This window comes from Callithrix jacchus, chromosome 5, assembly GCF_049354715.1.
Source record: "Callithrix jacchus isolate 240 chromosome 5, calJac240_pri, whole genome shotgun sequence".
Taxonomy (NCBI): domain Eukaryota; kingdom Metazoa; phylum Chordata; class Mammalia; order Primates; family Cebidae; genus Callithrix; species Callithrix jacchus.
In genome coordinates this window covers 90,759,405-90,777,527 of record NC_133506.1, presented here as the reverse complement: position 1 = coordinate 90,777,527, position 18,123 = coordinate 90,759,405, and the positions used below count along the sequence as shown (strand labels likewise).

The following is an 18,123-nucleotide window of genomic DNA, read 5'->3' as shown; positions in this document are numbered from 1 at the left end:
TTAGACCACCCAGCCACTTCCCTTTTTAAAATTTTTTTTGACAGGGTCTCACTCTGTCACCCAGGCTAAAGTGTAGTGGCGTGACCTGGGCTCACTGCAACCCCCACCTCCCTGGTTCAAGCAATTCTCTTGCCACAGCCTCCTGAGTAGCTGGGATTACAGGGACTCACCACCATGCCCAGCTAATTTTTGTATTTTTAGTAGAGACGGGATTTCGACACATGGGCCAGGCTGGTCTCTAACTCCTGGCCTCAAACGATCCACCCTCCTCGGCCTCCCAAAATGCTGGAGTTACAGGCGTGAGCCACTGTGCCTGGCCTCCTTTTTGTGGTTGCTCAGATTTACAGAAATTTATTTTGCAAAATCTAAAAGAAACAAGCGAGTGTTTCTCTGGATCCATCTGTGCTCAGTAGGATGCTCAAGTGAAAGGTGCTTAATCCAACTTCTGTTGAAGGATGGACTTCTCAGGGACTGTTAATTTGTAAACTCTAAGAAAGGGGAAAGTTTAAATTTTTCCAGCTGCCAAACTTTGGGCTTCATGTTGAATCATCAGGACAGGCTTTCTAGGCCAAGTGTAAGCACTGTTCTGGGGGCCACTGGTCTGAGGGTGGGGGAGCAGGATGTGTTTATTTAGATGCATGGCCAGAGTTCAGACACTTGGGATTTGGGATCAGCCTCCAGGGCCTAAGTGATTTCTCCCAGGAGACGTCTTCGCATCTCAGCCCTTGTATAGGGTCATCACAGACTGCTCATTGAAGAAAAGGGTTAGAAAAGAGAGAAGCTATGATTTTCTTCTCTGTCTGTCACAGAAGTATCAGTAAAGGAGAAAGCTTATTTACTTGAAAGGTGTGGATTACTGAGCAGCTCCAAAGAGCCATTGCTGGTGGGATTTTCTCCTTGCTGAAGTTTTTCTTTGCCCCTAGAATACTAAGCAAAAAGGAAAGAAAAGATGAAAGGTAAGTCCCTCTTTAAGAATATGTTCAATCAACCCATCATAGAAAAAAACTCGGAGATTTCTCAGCTGACAAATAAGTGGCCTTACTGCATCTGGGAATTAGAAAAAGGCTCCACGGTAAAGTTATGTGGGAATTAATCAACACTTGGCTCATCCCAGGCGTGGAGCAATTTGAAATTCACCTCGTGTTACTTGGAAGCTGGCAGCCCGGTTGTTACACAACGTGAACCCAGAGGCCTGCCAGACGGCCCTTGCTGTGCCCCAGGGGAGTTGCGAGGCTCTGTAACTTTACTTGCAGTCAGCCAATCCTGCAGAACAGAGTCCAGGGGCCTGGGGTGTGCTGTGTTTTACAGATGACACATTAACCTTTAAAACTCTGTCCTCAGTCACCTTCATCAATGCCTGAGCAAAAAAGTAAGGGCTACAGGTGGGCTCTTTTTGTTTGTTTACTTTTCCAAATGGAGATAAAAGACATATAACAATATTTACCATCTTAACCATTTTAAAATGTACAGTTCTGTATTATTAAATGCATTTCTATTGTTGTGCCAGCATCGCTGCTATCCGTCTGCAGAACTCTTTGCATCTTGAAACTCTGTGCCTATGCAGTGGTAACTGCCTGTTCCCCTCCTGGCAGCCACCCATCTCTGAATTTCAGAGTCACTTTCTGTCTCTGAATTTGAGAGTACTACTCTCAGTACTCACATAAGTAGAATCACACTGTATTTGTCCTTGTGTATCTATCTGGCTTATTTCACTTACTGTAATATCCTCAAGGTGCATCTATGTGGTAGCATGTGTCAGAATTTCCTTCCTTTTCAGGAGTGCATAATATTCTATTGTATGGATATACCACATTTTGTTCATTCCTCTGTGGATGGACACTTGGGTTGTTTCCACCTGTTGATATTGTGAATAGTACTGCTGTGAACATGGTGATACAAATACCTGTTTGAGCCTCTGCTTTCTGTTCTTCAGGGTATATTCCCAGAATTGGAATTGCTGGGTCATATGGCAACAGATTCCTTTTTTAAAAAAAGAAAAGTATCTTGAGAACTTGAGAGAGCCACCCTAGGAGTACGGGACTGGATTGTTTGCTCTGTCTCCTTTTGCCTCCAGGGACAGCCCACAGGCCTCTGTCCCCACACATGTGGTAGGGAAGGGTGGCCTTGTTCCAGCGTGAGATCAGCAGTGTAGACCTTCTCAGTTTAACCCTATATCTGATGAACCTCCTCAAGGCACAGAGAGGATCTCAGAATGAACTGGAGATAGTGGTCTATAAATGACTCCTTCCTTCTCCTTTTCTTCCTTGGATGACAAAGACTGTGGTCTCTACACAGTTGTGCTGGTCTAAAGTTTGGTAAATCAATGATTTACCAGCTTCATGTTAGCTGCCCAGTGGATTCATCTTGTGGCTTACGGATGTCCATATCCCACCTCTAGAGATTCTGATATCACTGGTTTGAGTCCTGGCCTCAGCATGGGGACTTTTGAAAGCTTCCAGGTGAGTCTAATGTGCAAGTGAATCACTGAACCCAAATTTCCCCCCATCCCTTTCATGCTATCTGTTGTTTTTTGGTTCTTTTTTTTCTTTTTCTTTTCTTTCTTTCTTTTTTTCTGGGGCGTGGTGGGGAATGGAGTCTTGCTCTGTCCCAGGCTGGAGTGCAGTGGTATGATCTCAGCTCACTGAAACCTCTGCCTGCCAGGTTCTAACAATCCTCCCACCTCAGCCTCCCAAGCAGCTGGCACTACAGGTGTGCACCACCAGGCCCAGTGAAGTTTTGTATTTTTAGTATTGATGGGATTTCACCATGTTGGCCAGGCTGGTCTCGATCTTCTGACCTCATGATCCACCTGCCTTGGCCTCCCAAAGTGCTGAGATTTTGGGCATGAACCACCACACCTGGTCACGTTATTTCTTTAGAGCATATTTGCAGATTTGAACAATCTCAGTCCACGGTTTAAAGAATTAGAAATGGGCTTTCTCTCCCTCTCCCCCCCCCCGCCTCTCTCTCTCTCTCTCTCTCTCTCTCTCTCTCTCTCTCTCTCTCTCTCTCTCTCTCTCTCTCTCTCTCTCTGTCTGTCTCTGTGTGTGTGTGTTTTAATTAACGAGGATGCATTATGTAATTTTGGAGCTAAGAATGAGAAACGAGGCTGCATTATGTAATTTTGGAGCGAAGAATGAGGAGACCTGGGTCATACTCTTGTGTGTGTTATTATCTAACTAGGGATGACGAATTATTTAACTTGTGAGGATCTCAGCTTGTTGGTGGTGCTTTTTCTTTTTTTCAAATCTTGGCTTGAAAATTAGGACATAGATTGGCAAACCAGATAAAAGAATGAAATTAATGATTTTTTTTTAGAAGTCCCCTCTAGCTCTGACATGCCACAACTCTGAATGAACAGGTGGAATTGATGGGGAGTGAGGAGGTTGGAGAGAGCCCCCGGGTGTGAACACATCCTGCTCTAGCAATAATGAGCGTGAGGATGAAGAGCCTCCCCGCGGGGGACTGCTGGGAGTTTCTGGTGTCCCAGAAGCAGCCTTCAGGGCAGCTCTGATCAGTAAATAAAAGGGTACAAAATAAAGATCTCGAAGGATCTGTAGTAAATAAGAAAGGAGGAATGTCAGCCCAGGGAGGCTGTTCCTGTTGGGGGCTTGGTCAGTCACAAGAGAACATAGCAAGACTCTGGGTCCAGCAGAGCAGAACATCAGAGCCTCTGTCCTCATGAAAATAGTGACTTCCCTGACATCATCCACCTGATGCAAAGAGCTGTTTACATCAACATTTCTTCTTGGTATTCGTTCAAACTTTATACTTACATCTCTCCTCCTCTCATTCCATTCAGGGAATGTGAACGGCTTAGGTTTTGTTCTGTTTTGTTTTCCTCTCTAGATTAACACAGCTAATGCAGTGGAACTGTGATGCCAGGGGCTATTCGTGTAGAGAAACAAAGAATGCAATTCTGCCCTGGGCATGAGATTTTACTTCCATGGTGACTTCTTCTTAAGCCCATGGGAAAGTGAGAGGGAGGTGACCTCCTCACAGCCGGCTCAGCCTCTGGAGCCAGGAGCCGGAGCCAGCCCCATAGCGTGTGGCCATCGGGATGACGCAGAAAGGCGTGTGAACGCAGCCGGCCGCTGCAGCTGGTGCACTTGACTCTGGGCAGCGCGTTCCCAGGAACCCACAGGATACTGAGGACCGTGGGTGATGTAACCCAGATCTGCCAGATGTGGGAGCCAGCATGAGTCACAACGCTGGGCCGTTCATTAAGAAATGCTTTCTGGGTCATCTGGGTACAGAGCACTGCTGCTTCCCTGCTGTCCAGGGTTGGAGGCACCAAGTCTGCACACCAGGAATCCCCAAGTTCATGAACATCTGTCTAAAATTATAGCCTGGTTTTCTGAGCCAATGTGGTGCAGAGCTCATGCACGCTGATGGTCTCTGGCTTGTAATTTGTTAAAGGATCTCACCACTTTGGTTAGTGGTGGGAAATCAGATCATAAAAACATGCCCTGGCAGGGGGATCACTTGAGGCTTCCTAGCCTAAGACCAGCTCCAACAACACAGTGAGACTCCGTTTCTGTGAAAAGATAAAATTCCCCGGGCATGGCCTGCCTGCAGTCCTAGCTACTTGGGAGGCTGAGGTGGGAAGATGGCCTGAGCCCAGGAACTCAGGCTGCAATAAGTTGTGGTCACACTCCTGCACTCCAGTCTGGGTGACAGAGTGAGACCCTGCCCCAGAACAACAGCAACAGAAACAACCCCAAAAGTGTCAGTTGCTGTGCAGTTTCTGCACTTTTAGTAAGATCAGAAATGGGGTAGGGTGTTGAGAGAAGCCAGAAACTCTGCTGGCATTGTGCCAATGAAATGCCAGCAATTGCACCTGGTCTTCCTCTTTTTTTTTTTAAAGATATGTACAAGATGCCTTATGGTGCATAACAAATATATTTCTGGGAAATTGTAAACTGACTCTTTAATAAAAATTCTTATGGATATAAGACATACAGTCAGAAAAGTTCATGCATGCATCACTGGGTAAAAGCTCACATCCAAGTAACTGTAGTGGGTTGAAGGGTGGCCCCTTAAATGTCCCCCAGAGCCTGCAAATATGATCTTATTTGGAAGGAGGTCTTCGCAGACATAATTCAATCAAGGATCTTGAGATGAGATCATTCCGGATTGCCTAAGTGGACCCTAAATCCAATGACAGGTGTCTTTACAAGAGACAGAGAGGAGAAGACAGAGGAAGCGATGGTCCCTCGTGCCTTTGGAGGGAGCATGGACCTGCTGACACCTTGATTTCTTTTTTCTGGCTTCCAGAACTGTGAGAGAACAAATTCTGTTGTGTGAAGGCACCAAATTTGTGGTGATTTGATAAGGAAACTAATAAAATCATCCCACCTACATCAAGAAGCAGAATGTTATCCAAACCCTGGAAACTCCCCCTCAAGCCTCGTTCCGGTTTTCATACCACCCCGGGATAGCCACCGTTCTGACTTCCATGGTTAGGTTTTATGCCCTTTGAACCATAATAAATGGAGTCTTACGGTGCATCGTCTTCTGCTTCGGATTTCTTCCACTCCACACTTTGAGAGATGTGTCCATCCTGTTTTGTGTTTGATGATTCTCGCTGCTGTGTAGTTGCAGTGTTCCATTGTGTGAATGTGCCATGTTTTATTTATTCTTCTCCTATTGGGGGCATTTGAGTTTGGGGCTACTATAAAGAGTGCAGTTACAAATTCTGTTTTGTGTTTTTCTGGTGAATACACGTGAGCACTTTTGTGAGTTACATTCTCAGGCACTGAATTGTTGGGTCATAGGCTGTGTGTTCAGCTTAAGTAGCTGTTGGCAGTTTTCCAATTAATTTTTTACACACCTCATCCTATTTGGAATCTGTGTGTGAAATGGAGAATCCCCGTGGTGATTCGATGACCATGCTTTCATGTGGCTATTTTATAAGGTCCAAACATTGAATGCAGGGTTTTCTTGGAGCAAGTCTCTTCCTTAGATCACAATCAGGAATACTTTATGTCTCGGAAGAGCCCATTACAGGGTGGGCAGTCATGAAATCACACCAGTTTCTGGGAATCAGAGAAGTTGGGCTACCGACTGTGAATTTTAAATATTCTTAACCCATCGCTGGGATGATGAATGGCACAGCTGTCGTATCCTCCATCTCAAGACTCAGAAATAAATTTGCAGTCTTTTAGGAGCTCCAGTTTTAATTCTTCTTCCCAGATTTTAAGCTCTCTGCATCCTCAGTTATGGAGCAACCAAATGATATGCAGCATTTCTAAATATTCTGCTTCGATAAGCGAGTGGAAATAGTGCTGGTGCAGCGGATAAGACTAGATTAAACCCGGGGTCCCCAGCTGTCTAAAGAAGATGTGCTGCTTCTGATTTGCCTGATGCCCCAAAATCTTTCTGGCAATGGGGGAGGGTGGCTTTTACCTTGGAAATACTGGAAAGGGGAGGAAGGTGTGGTGATAGTACCTCAGAGCTGTTTTCCCTGCAGACCTAAGATAGATGAGATGGTAGCAACCTAGCTATCATTATGAATGATAAGCCTTCTTTTTCCCAATACAAAAGCAATTTGTCTTCCTTGTAGAAGGAGAAAAATTCAGGTTCACCAGGAAATAACCACAAACTTGACACCCACAGTTAACCACTATTGAATATATTTGCACATATGCATTGCAGATACAAACCTTTCTTCCCATATACACATTTTATTTCTGCAGTCAATGAGTATGTATTGAATGCTTGCCATGTGCCAGTCCCTGGGGATAAAGCATGAATAAAACAGACAAACCATCCCCTGTCCTTGCAGAGCTGACCTTCCAGTGAGATCTTATGTATATGATACATATAGTACTAAAATGAGATCTTACAGCACACATTTCTTACAAATTGCTTTTTTCCCACTATCAATGTGTGTAACCTCTTTCAATGGCAACAGATACTCAGATATAACTTTTATAGATTTATCAGTGAATTAAATCCCCGGTGGTTTTGCTTGCTGGTGCTGGTGGTAGCCTGCAAATTCAGAGATGGTGACTGCTCTGATACCGCAGGTCCTGAAGTATCTAAGAGGACCACGGTGCCGCCTTTGACTTGCAGGAGCCAGCATTTGGCTGGGTGTGGTGGCTCATGCCTGTAATCCCAAGAATTTAGGAGGCTGAGGTGGGCAGATTGCTTGAGGCCGGTGGTTCAATACCTGCCTGGGCAACATGGCGAAACGCTGTCTCTACAAAAAAATGCAAAAATTATTCGGACCTGGTGGTACAAGCCAGTGGTCCCAGCTACTCTGGGGTAGGGGTGGGGGTGGACTGAGAGGCAGGAGGATCATTTGAGCCCAGGAGTTCAAGGCTGTAGTGAGTGGTGATTGCACCACTGAACTCCAGCCTGCATGACAGAGGGAGACTTCATCTCAAACACACACACAAAAATAGCAACAACAACAAGAAGTAAACTTTAGCAATATAGAGCCATGGAGATCTTCAAAAAAGCTTTTAGGTTCAGGGGTGCACGTGTGGGTTTGTTATATGGGTAAACTCACATCACGGGGTTTGTTGTACAGATTATTTCATCATCCAAGTACTAGGCCCAGTGCCCAATAGATATTTTTTCTGATCCTTTCTTTCCTCCCACTCTCCACCATCAAGTAGGCTCTGATGCCTCTTGTTCCTCTCTTTGTGTACATGTGTCCTCATCATTTAGCTCCCACTTATAAGTGAGGACATGCTGTGTTTGGTTTTCTGTTCCTGCATTAGTTTGCTAAGGATAATGGCCTCTAGCTGCATCCATCTGCTTGCAAAGAACATTATCTCATTCTTTTTTATGGCTGCATAGTATTCCATGAGCTGTGGCACCGTTGAGTTTCTTTGTTACCAAGCATAACTGGCCAATCCTGACCAATACAAGCTATGATTGTAACATATAAAGCACCTTCAGGGAAGAGGACATTTAACTAACTCTATGACATTGTCACACTGATGTTAATAGAGAAGATTTTGTTTTTTAAACCAAAGACGTTAATCCATTAATTGACATTTAAAAGGTAGAAATGTCGTTGGATGTTGGAAAGTTCTTCTGTATTTGACCATTTTTTCTTTCCTTTTGACTCTTTATGCTTATAATTTTGGAAATTTTGAAATACAAATGAGCTTTTGGTATTGTTGGGAATTGAATTCTGAGAAGAAAATGTTGGAATGTTGGAGAGTGCTTCTGGAATATTACCAAGCGTAGTACTTGTCCTTAGAGGAAAAATGCTGGGGAGCACAACTTCAGATGGGAAAAAGAGAACACGTTTTTAAAATATCACCTTTCTAACAAATGCTTTCACGATGGAGATGTTCGTTCCCCTTTCCCTGGTATCTTTCTTCTTCATTTCCTCCTACTCTTTACTTTAACTACAAATTCTTGCATGCAGTTATTCCCCCATGTAAATTATGTGAAAAACATTTTTAGTCTTCTAACTACATTATCCAATATGCAGCTTTCTAGCTCCTGCCAAGAGGCGTTGAAGTCCCATGCGTGGCTCCCTTTGAGCTGAGTCATCTAAAAGTTACGGCTTGTCTTAGTAAAAACTGCTGTGTTGAGTGCACTGGTAACAACGATTACCCCATCTTGAGTCCCAGCCTCCCCATGTTTACTATGGAATGATCACAGTTCCACTCTTGAGAAATGTGGAAAGCACTCACTGTTCACTCTGGTTGAACCCTCCTGAAAGCAGATGTGATTAATCCTGGGAAGAACGGGTTCATTCTGTGGGAGCTCTTCAGTGATTTTCAACCCCAGACTCAGAGCAGGGTGACTGAAAAGAACAGAAGGTTAGCAGAATTATTTCTACTTAGAATAGAGACGAGAAGGTTGAGGGTCATAATTTCAAAAATGGAAAAGTGGGTTTTAAAAACTCAAATGTGATACATAATGGCCAGACGCAGTGGCTTATACCTGTAATCCCAGCACTTTGGGAGGTTAAGGTGGAAGGATCATTAAGGTCAGGAGTTTGAGACCAGCATGGGCAACGTGGTGAAACCCCAACTCTACTAAAAATATAAAAAATTGGCCAGCTGTGGTGGCACATACCTGTAATCTCAGCTACTCCAGAGGCTGAGGCAGGAGAATCGCTTGAACCCTGGAGACAGAGGTTGCAGTGAGCCAAATTGCTCCACTGCACTCCAGCCTGGGTAACAGAGCAAGGCTCTGTCTCAAAAAAAAAAACCAAAAAAAAAAAAACCCACACACAAAAATCCCCAAATTCCAAATATATTTAGAGTAAGAAGCCCTCTTTCAGCCCTCCAATTCTGCCCTTCTCTGCAGAGCTTACCACAGGTTAAAAAAAAAATAGTACCATTTTATCCTTTCAGACCCTATACTATGCATTTATAAATGTGAGAAATCCAGGCATGGTGGTGTGTGCCTGTGGTCCCAGCTACTTGGGGGGCTGAAGCAGGAGAATTGTTTGAGAGCAGCAGTTCAAGGCTGTTTTTAGCTATGATTGTGCCTGTGAATAGCGACTGCACTCCAGCCTGGGCAACACAGTAAGACCCTGACTTTCAAAAATGAATAAACATGAGAATAAAACTTATCTGTGTTTTTTTAATTTTTACATAAGTAGTCACACAAGACATATTATTATAAAGCTGTTTTTTTTTTTTTGTTAAATGGAGTCTCATTCTGTCACCCAGACTGGAGAGCAATGGTGCAATCTGGGCTCACTGCAACCTCTGCCCGCCGGGTTTAAGCGATTCGCCAGCCTCAGCAGCCCGAGTAGCTGGGATTAAAGCTTAATTCATAGTGGAGTCACTTTGTGCAGGCACACTTATAGGGACATATTCTTTGGAGCAGTAGTCCATTAAATTGATAAACAAAACTTTATTCTCTTAACGATACATTTAAGAAGTCTTTTTTTCTATTACAAATAAGGTAAACTTGTGTTTCCATAAACTCGTTTGTTTGTGTCTTTTTTTTCCTTCCGAGGCAAGGTCTCACTCTGTTGCCCATGCTGGAGTGCAAGGGTGTCATCATGACTCACTGCAGCCTCGACCTCCTGGGCTCAAGCCAACCTCCCATCTCATCCACCTCAGTAGGCGGGACCACAGGTGTGCGCCACCATGCCAGGCTAATTTTTGTTTGTTTGTTTTTAGAGACATCAGGCTGGTCTCAAACTCCTGCACTCATGCAATTCACCTGCCTTGGTCTCCCAAAGAACTGGGATTACAGGTGTGAACCACCGCACCCAGCCTGTTTAGGTCTTTGAGCACTTGTGTATTTTCCCAAGTTGGATTCCTAAGGTGGGATTGTTGTTTCAAAATAGCTACATTCTCAATTCTAATCCACACTGCAGTCTCACCTTTCTAGAAGCCTTGCCATTTTACATTCCTGCCAACAGTGAGCAGGTATGTTTCTCTACACTTTCACCAGTGCTGCCATTTCAGCTCTCTTTTTATGTTTGTTTATTTATTTTTAGAGACAGGGTCTCACTATGTTGCCCAGCCTGGCCTCAAACTCCTGGGTTCAAGCGATCCTCCTGCCTTGGCCTCCTGAGTTGCTGGGATTACAGGCATGAGCCACCATGCCTGGCTCATCTCTCTTTTTAATTTTTGCTAATCCTTTGGCTAAAAATCTTAGAGTTGATTTGATCTGCATTTCCCTGGTTTTGGTGAGCTTGGTCATCCTATCTTATTTTTATTTTCAGACAGGGTCTCATTCTGTTCCTCAGGCTAGAGTGCAGTGGTGCAATCTTGGCTCACTACAACCTTCATCTCCCAGGCTCAAGTGATCCTCTCACCTCAGCCTCCTGAGTATCTGGGATCACCACATCCAGCTAATTTTTTGTATTTTTGGAAGAGACGGGATTTGAGGTTTTCACCATGTTAGCCAGGCTGATCTCAAACTCCTGAGCTCAAGCAATCCATCTACCTCAGCCCTCCAAAGTGCTTACAGGTGTGAGCCCTGCGCTTGTTTATTATCCATGTATGTGTCATCTTCAGAAACTGGTGCCCTCATATCTCTTGCTTATTATTTCATTTTGGGTTATCTTTTTAATTAATTTTAGAAACTCTTTATATATTAGCAATATTAATCTTTAATATTGGCTGGGTGCAGTGGCTCAGTCCTGTAATCCTAGCACTTTGGGAGGCCAAGGCGGGCAGATCACCTGAGGTCAGGAGTTCGAGACCAGCCTGGCCAAGATAGCGAAACCCTGTCTCTACTAAAAATACAAAAATTAGCCGGGCATGGTAGCTAATCCAGCTACTCTGGAGGTTGAGTCAGGAGAATTGCTTGAGTTGGTTAGGCGGAGGTTGCAGTGAGCCGAGATTGCACCATTGCACTCCAGCCTGGGCAACAAGAGTGAACCCCCATCTCAAAAAAAAAAAATCTTTAGTATTATGTTACACATATTTTCTCCTAGACTATTGTTTTTGCTGGTGTGTGTGCATTTATATGTTTTGTTTATAAGATCTTTCATTATAGAGAAATTTAGAAATATTTTATAGTCATTTCATCAATTTCTTTTGTAGTGTCTGGATTTCATGTCTTGCTTGGAAATGTCTTCCACATCCTAAGACTAAAAAATATTTTCTGTTTTCTTGCATGGAGACTTTAGAATCTGACCCTGCATAAGATATAATTCCTCTCTTCATTTCTCTCAGGTCTTTATATTTGATATGCTTCAGTAAAGTTTTATTCCTTTCTACATGTAGGCCCTGCACATTTTTTTGGTTAAATATATTCCTGGATATTTTATGGTTTGGGTTGCTACTGTGAATGGGATTTTTCCCAGAAAAGTCTGAAGATTTGCCCAGATTCACTCCACAGACAAATGGACTATATATTTTTTGCTGGTGTTTCATACCAGCTTAAAGGGGATGGCGGCCCCACCCTCTGTGTATCTTGGTTGTGGGAGGCTGGTGGACAGTGGGTACAGTAATAGAGGTGGCGGGTTGAAGAGGAAAACCTTAGGCCAGGTGCAGTGGCTCAAGCCTGTAATCCCAGCACTTTGGGAGGCCGAGGCAGGTGGATCACGAGGTCAAGAGATCGAGACCATCCTGGTCAACATGATGAAACCCCGTCTCTACTAAAAATGCAAAAAATTAGCTGGGCATGGTGGCGCATGCCTGTAATCCCAGCTACTCAGGAGGCTGAGGCAGGAGAATTGCCTGAACCCAGGAGGCGGAGGTTGTGGTGAGCCGAGATCGCGCCATTGCACTCCAGCCTGGGTAACAAGAGCAAAACTCCGTCTCAAAAAAAAAAAAAAAGAGGAAAACCTTGGCTGTTTGCTTGGTCATCTGAGTCTTCTGTTTTTCTTCTTCTTCTTTTTTTTTTTTCTGAGGTGGAGTTTTGCTTATTGCCCAGGCTGGAATGCAGTGGTGCGATCTTGGCTCACCACAACCTCTGCCTCCTGGGTTGAAACAATCCTGCCTCAGCCTCCCAAGTAGCTGGGATCACAGGCATGCACCACTATGCCCGGCTAATTTCCTATTTTTAGTAGAGACAGGATTTTGTCATGTTGTCCAGGCTGGTCTTGAACTCCTGACCTCAGGTGATCCACCCACCTCAGCCTCCCAAAGTTCTGGGATTACAGGCATGAGCCACTGTGCCCAGCCCTCTTCACAATTTTTAAGTGTACAGCACAGTGTTGTACAACAGATCTCTAGAACGTTTTCATCCTACAGGACTGAAACTCTATACTTATTACACAACAACTCTGTTTTCCACTCTCCTCAGCCCCTGGCAACCCCATTCTACTATATGTTTGATAACTTTAGATATTTCATATTAGTGAAATTACACTGTATTTGTCTTTTTCGGATTGGCTTACTTACTTATAACATTACTTAGCATAGAGTTTTCATTAACATCCATGCAATGGGATTTCCTTCTTTTTTTTTTTGAGATGGCATTTTGCTCTGTTACCCAGGCTGGAGTGCAGTGGCATGATCTCAGCTCACTGCAACCTTCACCTCCCTGGTTCAAGCAATTCCCCTGCCTTAGCCTCCCAAGTAGCTGGGATTACAGGTGCACACCACCACACCTCACTAATTTTTTGGTATTTTTAGTAGAGACGGGGTTTCACCATGTTGGCCAGACTGGTCTCTAACTCCTGACCTCAGGTGATCCGCCTGTTTCGGCCTCCCAAAGTGCTGGGAAGATAGGCATGAGCCACTATGCCCAGCAGGTTTCTTTCTTTTTAAAGGCCAAATAATATTCTATTATATGTATGTACCATATTTTCTGTATACATTCACCCATTCATGAACATTGAGGTCATCTCCTTGGCTCTTGTGAATAATGCTGCAGTGAACTTGGGTGTGCAAATATCTCTTTGAGGTCTTGTTTTCAGATCTTTGGGGTATATAACCAGAAGTGGTATTGCTGGATCATGTGTTAGTTCTATTTTTAATTTTGTGAGGTACCTTCATGCTGTTCTCCATAGCAGCTGCACTACTTTACAGTTCCATCGATGGTATGCAACAGTTCCAGTTTCTCTGCTTCCTTGCCAACACTTATTGTTTTCTGTTATTTTGATAGTGGCCTTCCTAACAGGTGTCAGGTGATATCCCATTGTGGTTTTGATTTGTATTTCCTTGATAATTAGTGATGTTGAATATCGTTTCATATACTCATGTACTCACTAGTCACTTGTGTAGCTTCTTCTTCTTCTTTTTTTTTTTTTTTTGAGATGGAGTCTCACCCTGTTGCCCAGGCTGAAGTGGCACAATCTTGGCTTATTACAACCTCTCCCTTCCAGGTTCAAGTGATTCTCTTGCCTCAGCTTCCCAAGTAGCTGGGCTTACAGGTACTCACCACCTATAATGATTAGCCATGGTTAATTTTTTTCATATTTTTAGTAGAGACAGGGTTTCACCATGTTGGCCAGGCTGATCTCGAACTCCTGACCTCAAGTGATCATCCACCTGCCTCGGCCTCCCAAAGTGCTGGGATTATAGGCATGAGCCACCACGCCCAGCCTGTGTATCTTATTTGGAGAAATGTCTATTCAAGTCCTTTGCCCATTTTTATTATTTTGAGAAGCAGAGTCTTGCTCTATTGCCCATGCTGGAGTGCAATGGTGTGATCTCAGTTCACTGCAACCTTTACCTCCTGGGTTCAAGTGATCCTCCCACTTTAGCCTCCTGAGTAGCTGGGACTACTGGCAGGTGCCACCATGCCGTAGTAATTTTTGTATTTCTTGTAGAGACTGGGATCTCACCATGTTGCCCAGGCTGGTCTTCAACTCCTGGGTTCAAGCAATCTGCTTGGCCTCCCTGGCCTCCTAAAGTGCTGGGATTACGGGCATGAGCCACTGTGCCTGGCCAGCCTAAAGAATCTTAGAAAAAAAATTAAGACCTTGGCCTGAATAGCTGGTCTGCCACCTCCCTACTTCCTGTTGCCCAGAGGCAATTATAGTCACATTTCAGTCAAGGAAGGATCTCATAGATGATGGTGGTCTTATGAGATTACAATGCTGTATTCTTACTGTACCTTTTGTGTGTTTAGATACACAAATACTTATGGTTATGTTACAGTTGCCTACAACATTCAGTACATTAGCATGCTCTTCAGGTTTGTAGCCTAGAAACAACAGGCTATATAGCGTATACCATATAGCATAGGTGTGTAGTAGACTACACCAGCTAGGTTTGTGTAAGAACACTCTATGTTTGCACGACAGAATTATTTCACACATTTCTCAGAACATATCCCTGTCGTTAAGCAATGCATGGCTGTACATCTGTTTTTAGTTCTCAATTGGTGAGCCTCCATAGGTTTAAATAAATGTATATACTGTATGCTCTTTCTCACTGTATCAGTTTTGGAATTATTCATCTTCTCCCTATGAATAGATAAGTAGGCTGCAGAGGATTCAATTTGCTTGTCTGCTTCTCAGCTCTATAGCTTCTTCTGATGGTTAATAATTTTATACAATTAGTTTTAGTTCTCTTGGCTACCTCTGGTTATTGCATTTCTGTCTCTATTTCTTGTTTTATTAATTTTAAGCAATATTCTCTTTCCTTTCTAAATAAAATATTAAGGCCTTATCCTTTCACTTTTCTCTCTTTTACATTGTCCAGATTCTGGATAAATGAATATGGCATATCCATAAATGGGATATTATCTGGTAAGAAAAAGGTATGAAATTCTGGCTGAGCACGGTGGCTCACCTCTGTAATCCCAACATTTTGGGAGGCCGAGGTGGGCAGATCATGAGGTCAGGAGTTTGAGACCAGCCTGGTCAGCATGGTGAAACCTCGTCTCTACTAAAAATACAAAAAATTAACCAGGCATGGTGACATGCACCTGTAATCCCAGCTACTCAGGAGAGTGAGGCAGGAGAATTGCTAGAACCTGGGAGGCGGAGGTTGCAGTGAGCCAAAAGTATGCCACTGCACTGTAGCCTGGGCAACAGAGCGAGACTGTGTCTCAAAAAAAAAAAAAAAAATCTGATCTACAACATGGATGGACCTTGAAAACATCATACCAGGTGAAAGAAGCCAGACGCAACAAACCACATATTACATGATTCCATTTATATGAAATATCCAGAATAGGCACAGAAAGTTGATTAGTAGTTGCCAGGGGACTTGAGGAATAGCCATTAACAGCTTAAGGATACCAGGTTTCTTGTCAGGGTAAGGAAAACATTCTGAAATTAGATAGTGGTAATGGACTCATAACCTTGTGAATATACTAAAAACCACTGTATTCTACACTTTAAAAGGATAGATTTTATGGTTTGAATTCTATCTCAAATTTTTTAAAGATTCTTTTTTTTTTTAATTGAGAGAAGGTCTCATCTGTCACCCAGGCTGGAGTGCAGTGGTGCGATCACGGATCGTGGTTCACAGCTCACTGCAGCCTCAACCTCCTGGACTCAAGTGATCCTCCCACCTCAGCCTCCTAAGTAGCTGAGACCACAGGCACACACCACCATACTTGACAATTTTTTCTTTTTAAAGTAGAGACGGGGGTCTCACTATATTGCCTAGGCTGGTCTCAAACTCCTGGGCTCAAGCAATCCTCCCACCTCCACCTCCCAAAGTGCTGGGATTACAGACATAAGCCACTGCACCTGGCCAAATGAAAGATTCTTAACTGTAACATTCCATTTTCTAATCCTAATTAATGTCTTTAGCTTATTTCTGAATGTGGGACTCCAGTAAACAACATTTATTGTCACTGTATAAACATTGCTCACTGCAGGCCCCGGTGCTGGTGTTATGTTACTACCTTCTTTCTAGAATCAACACCGCAGTCCACAGACCTAAAGGATAACATTTCACATATCAGGGTTCAAGTGAATTCTCTTATTTACCATTGACTACTGCTTTTTTGTTTTCCTGGAATTCCTACTTACTTTCTTTTTCATGTAGACCCCAAAAATACACTTTTATCACCTAGAGCTGTAGACGCACTCCTGGTTATGTGACATCTTCTTACTTCTCAGGGCCATTGTCATCTGGCTCCAATCTACCAGCCTGTCCTGTGTCCTTTACTGCCTTGTCTCACAATCTTATTATTTCTTTCTTCCTCTTTTTTGTTCTGTTCCCTTATTTTGTAACCTTTTGAATGGGTAGACCCTCTTGTAACTTCCACATTAAAAGTTTGGGGGCTGGCCAGGCGCGGTGGCTCATACCTGTAATCCCAGCACTTTGGGAGGCCGAGATGGGCAGATCACTTGAGATCAGGAGTTTGAGACTAGCCTGGCCAACATGAATCTGTACTAAAAATACAAAAATTAGCTGAGCATGGTGGTGGGCACCTGTAATCCCAGCTACTTGGGAGGCTGAAGCAGGAGAATCGCTTGAACCTGGGAGGCGGAGGTTGCAGTGAGCTGAGATCATGCCATTGTACTCCACCGTGGGCAACAAGAGTGAAACTCCATCTCAAAAAAAAAAAAAATATTGGGGGAAGTAAGCTTTCTGAATTCAAGCATGCCTGAAATTCTCTTCGTTTTGGTCTTCTGCTTTGTCAATATCTGTTTCCTCATCTGTACAAGGGAGGCGATCGTAATTGCACTGACATATTAATGAGGATTACATGAGTTACTGTGCAGAAAGTCTTAAGACAACTTTTGGTACATCATAAATTTGTTTGAGAGGCATTAACCGTTCATGTTGCAGTTGTAGCTCATTAGATGTGCCGTTGCGTTCTGCACTCTAAAAACATCGTGAGGACTAACAGTTAGATAATAAGATGAAAGTTTGTGTGCTGAAGTAAACAATCCTATTACCGTAGTTGAACCGTAAGCTTATGAATTATTCCTTAGTGCTTTTCTCTGCTTTCATAAAATCATAATCGGTGTTTTAGGATTTACTTGTACTTTTTTTTTTTTTTAGGCCACTAGACTGTTCTCACAGCTCTCTAGATTTTCAGCAAAGCACAGTCATTTCCAGGAAATGGATTTAAATTGTGATGCAAATTTGGTTTAGATGTATGAAAGCGGTTTTGGAGAGTCACAATGCAAGCTACTTAAGAAGATTGGAAAATTGAGGATATTGAAGATTTAAGGAACAGTTTGGCCCAAGTAACAAAACCATTGGCCTGGTCAATCTAGAGTGGCCACTTGGAACACTGGTTGGAAGGCGATTACAGGTGACATTGGGCTGTTGTCAGTACGTGACATCTGCCATGGGCTAGGAGGGTTTGCCATTCCTCGCCTTTCCGTGAACCTTTCTCATGAAAGAAGTATAAGATGTTATGGAGAAGATCTGACAGGGAGAATTTGTCTAGTTTTGGGTACTCGAGGAAGTTTGTGTGAGGTAAGATGATTTTATTGTATTTTGTTTTATTTTTGAGATGGAGTCTTGCTCTGTCACCCAGGCTGGAGTGCAGTGGCGCGATCTTGGCTCCCTGCAGCCTCTGCCTCCTGATTCAAGTGATTCTCCTGCCTCAGCCTCCCAAGTACCTGGGACTACAGGCACTTGCCACCACACCCAGCTAATTTTTGTATTTTTAGTTGAGATGAGGTTTCACCATGTTGGCCAGGATGGTCTCGAACTCCTGACCTCAGGTGATCTGCCTCCCTTGGCCTCCCAAAGTAGGGATTACAGGGGTGAGCCACCTCACCTAGCCTCTATTTCTTTTTAAAGGAAGTAGAGATGTTGAAGAAAGCATGTCCGTTGTATGGAGTTTTAGAAAATAAAGATATCAAAA

General features: G+C 43.5%; 1 protein-coding gene and 1 long non-coding RNA gene across 2 annotated transcripts in view; both read left to right on the top strand.

Moving 5' to 3' along the window:
* The window catches only part of PITPNC1 (phosphatidylinositol transfer protein cytoplasmic 1), a 311,718-nt gene that overhangs the window by 100,569 nt on the left and 193,026 nt on the right, over nucleotides 1-18,123 (top strand). The window lies entirely within an intron of this gene.
* Nucleotides 2,349-4,955, top strand: LOC144582613 (uncharacterized). Its single transcript, XR_013535666.1, has 2 exons — nucleotides 2,349-2,459; nucleotides 3,850-4,955. It is a non-coding gene; the product is annotated as an uncharacterized LOC144582613 (long non-coding RNA).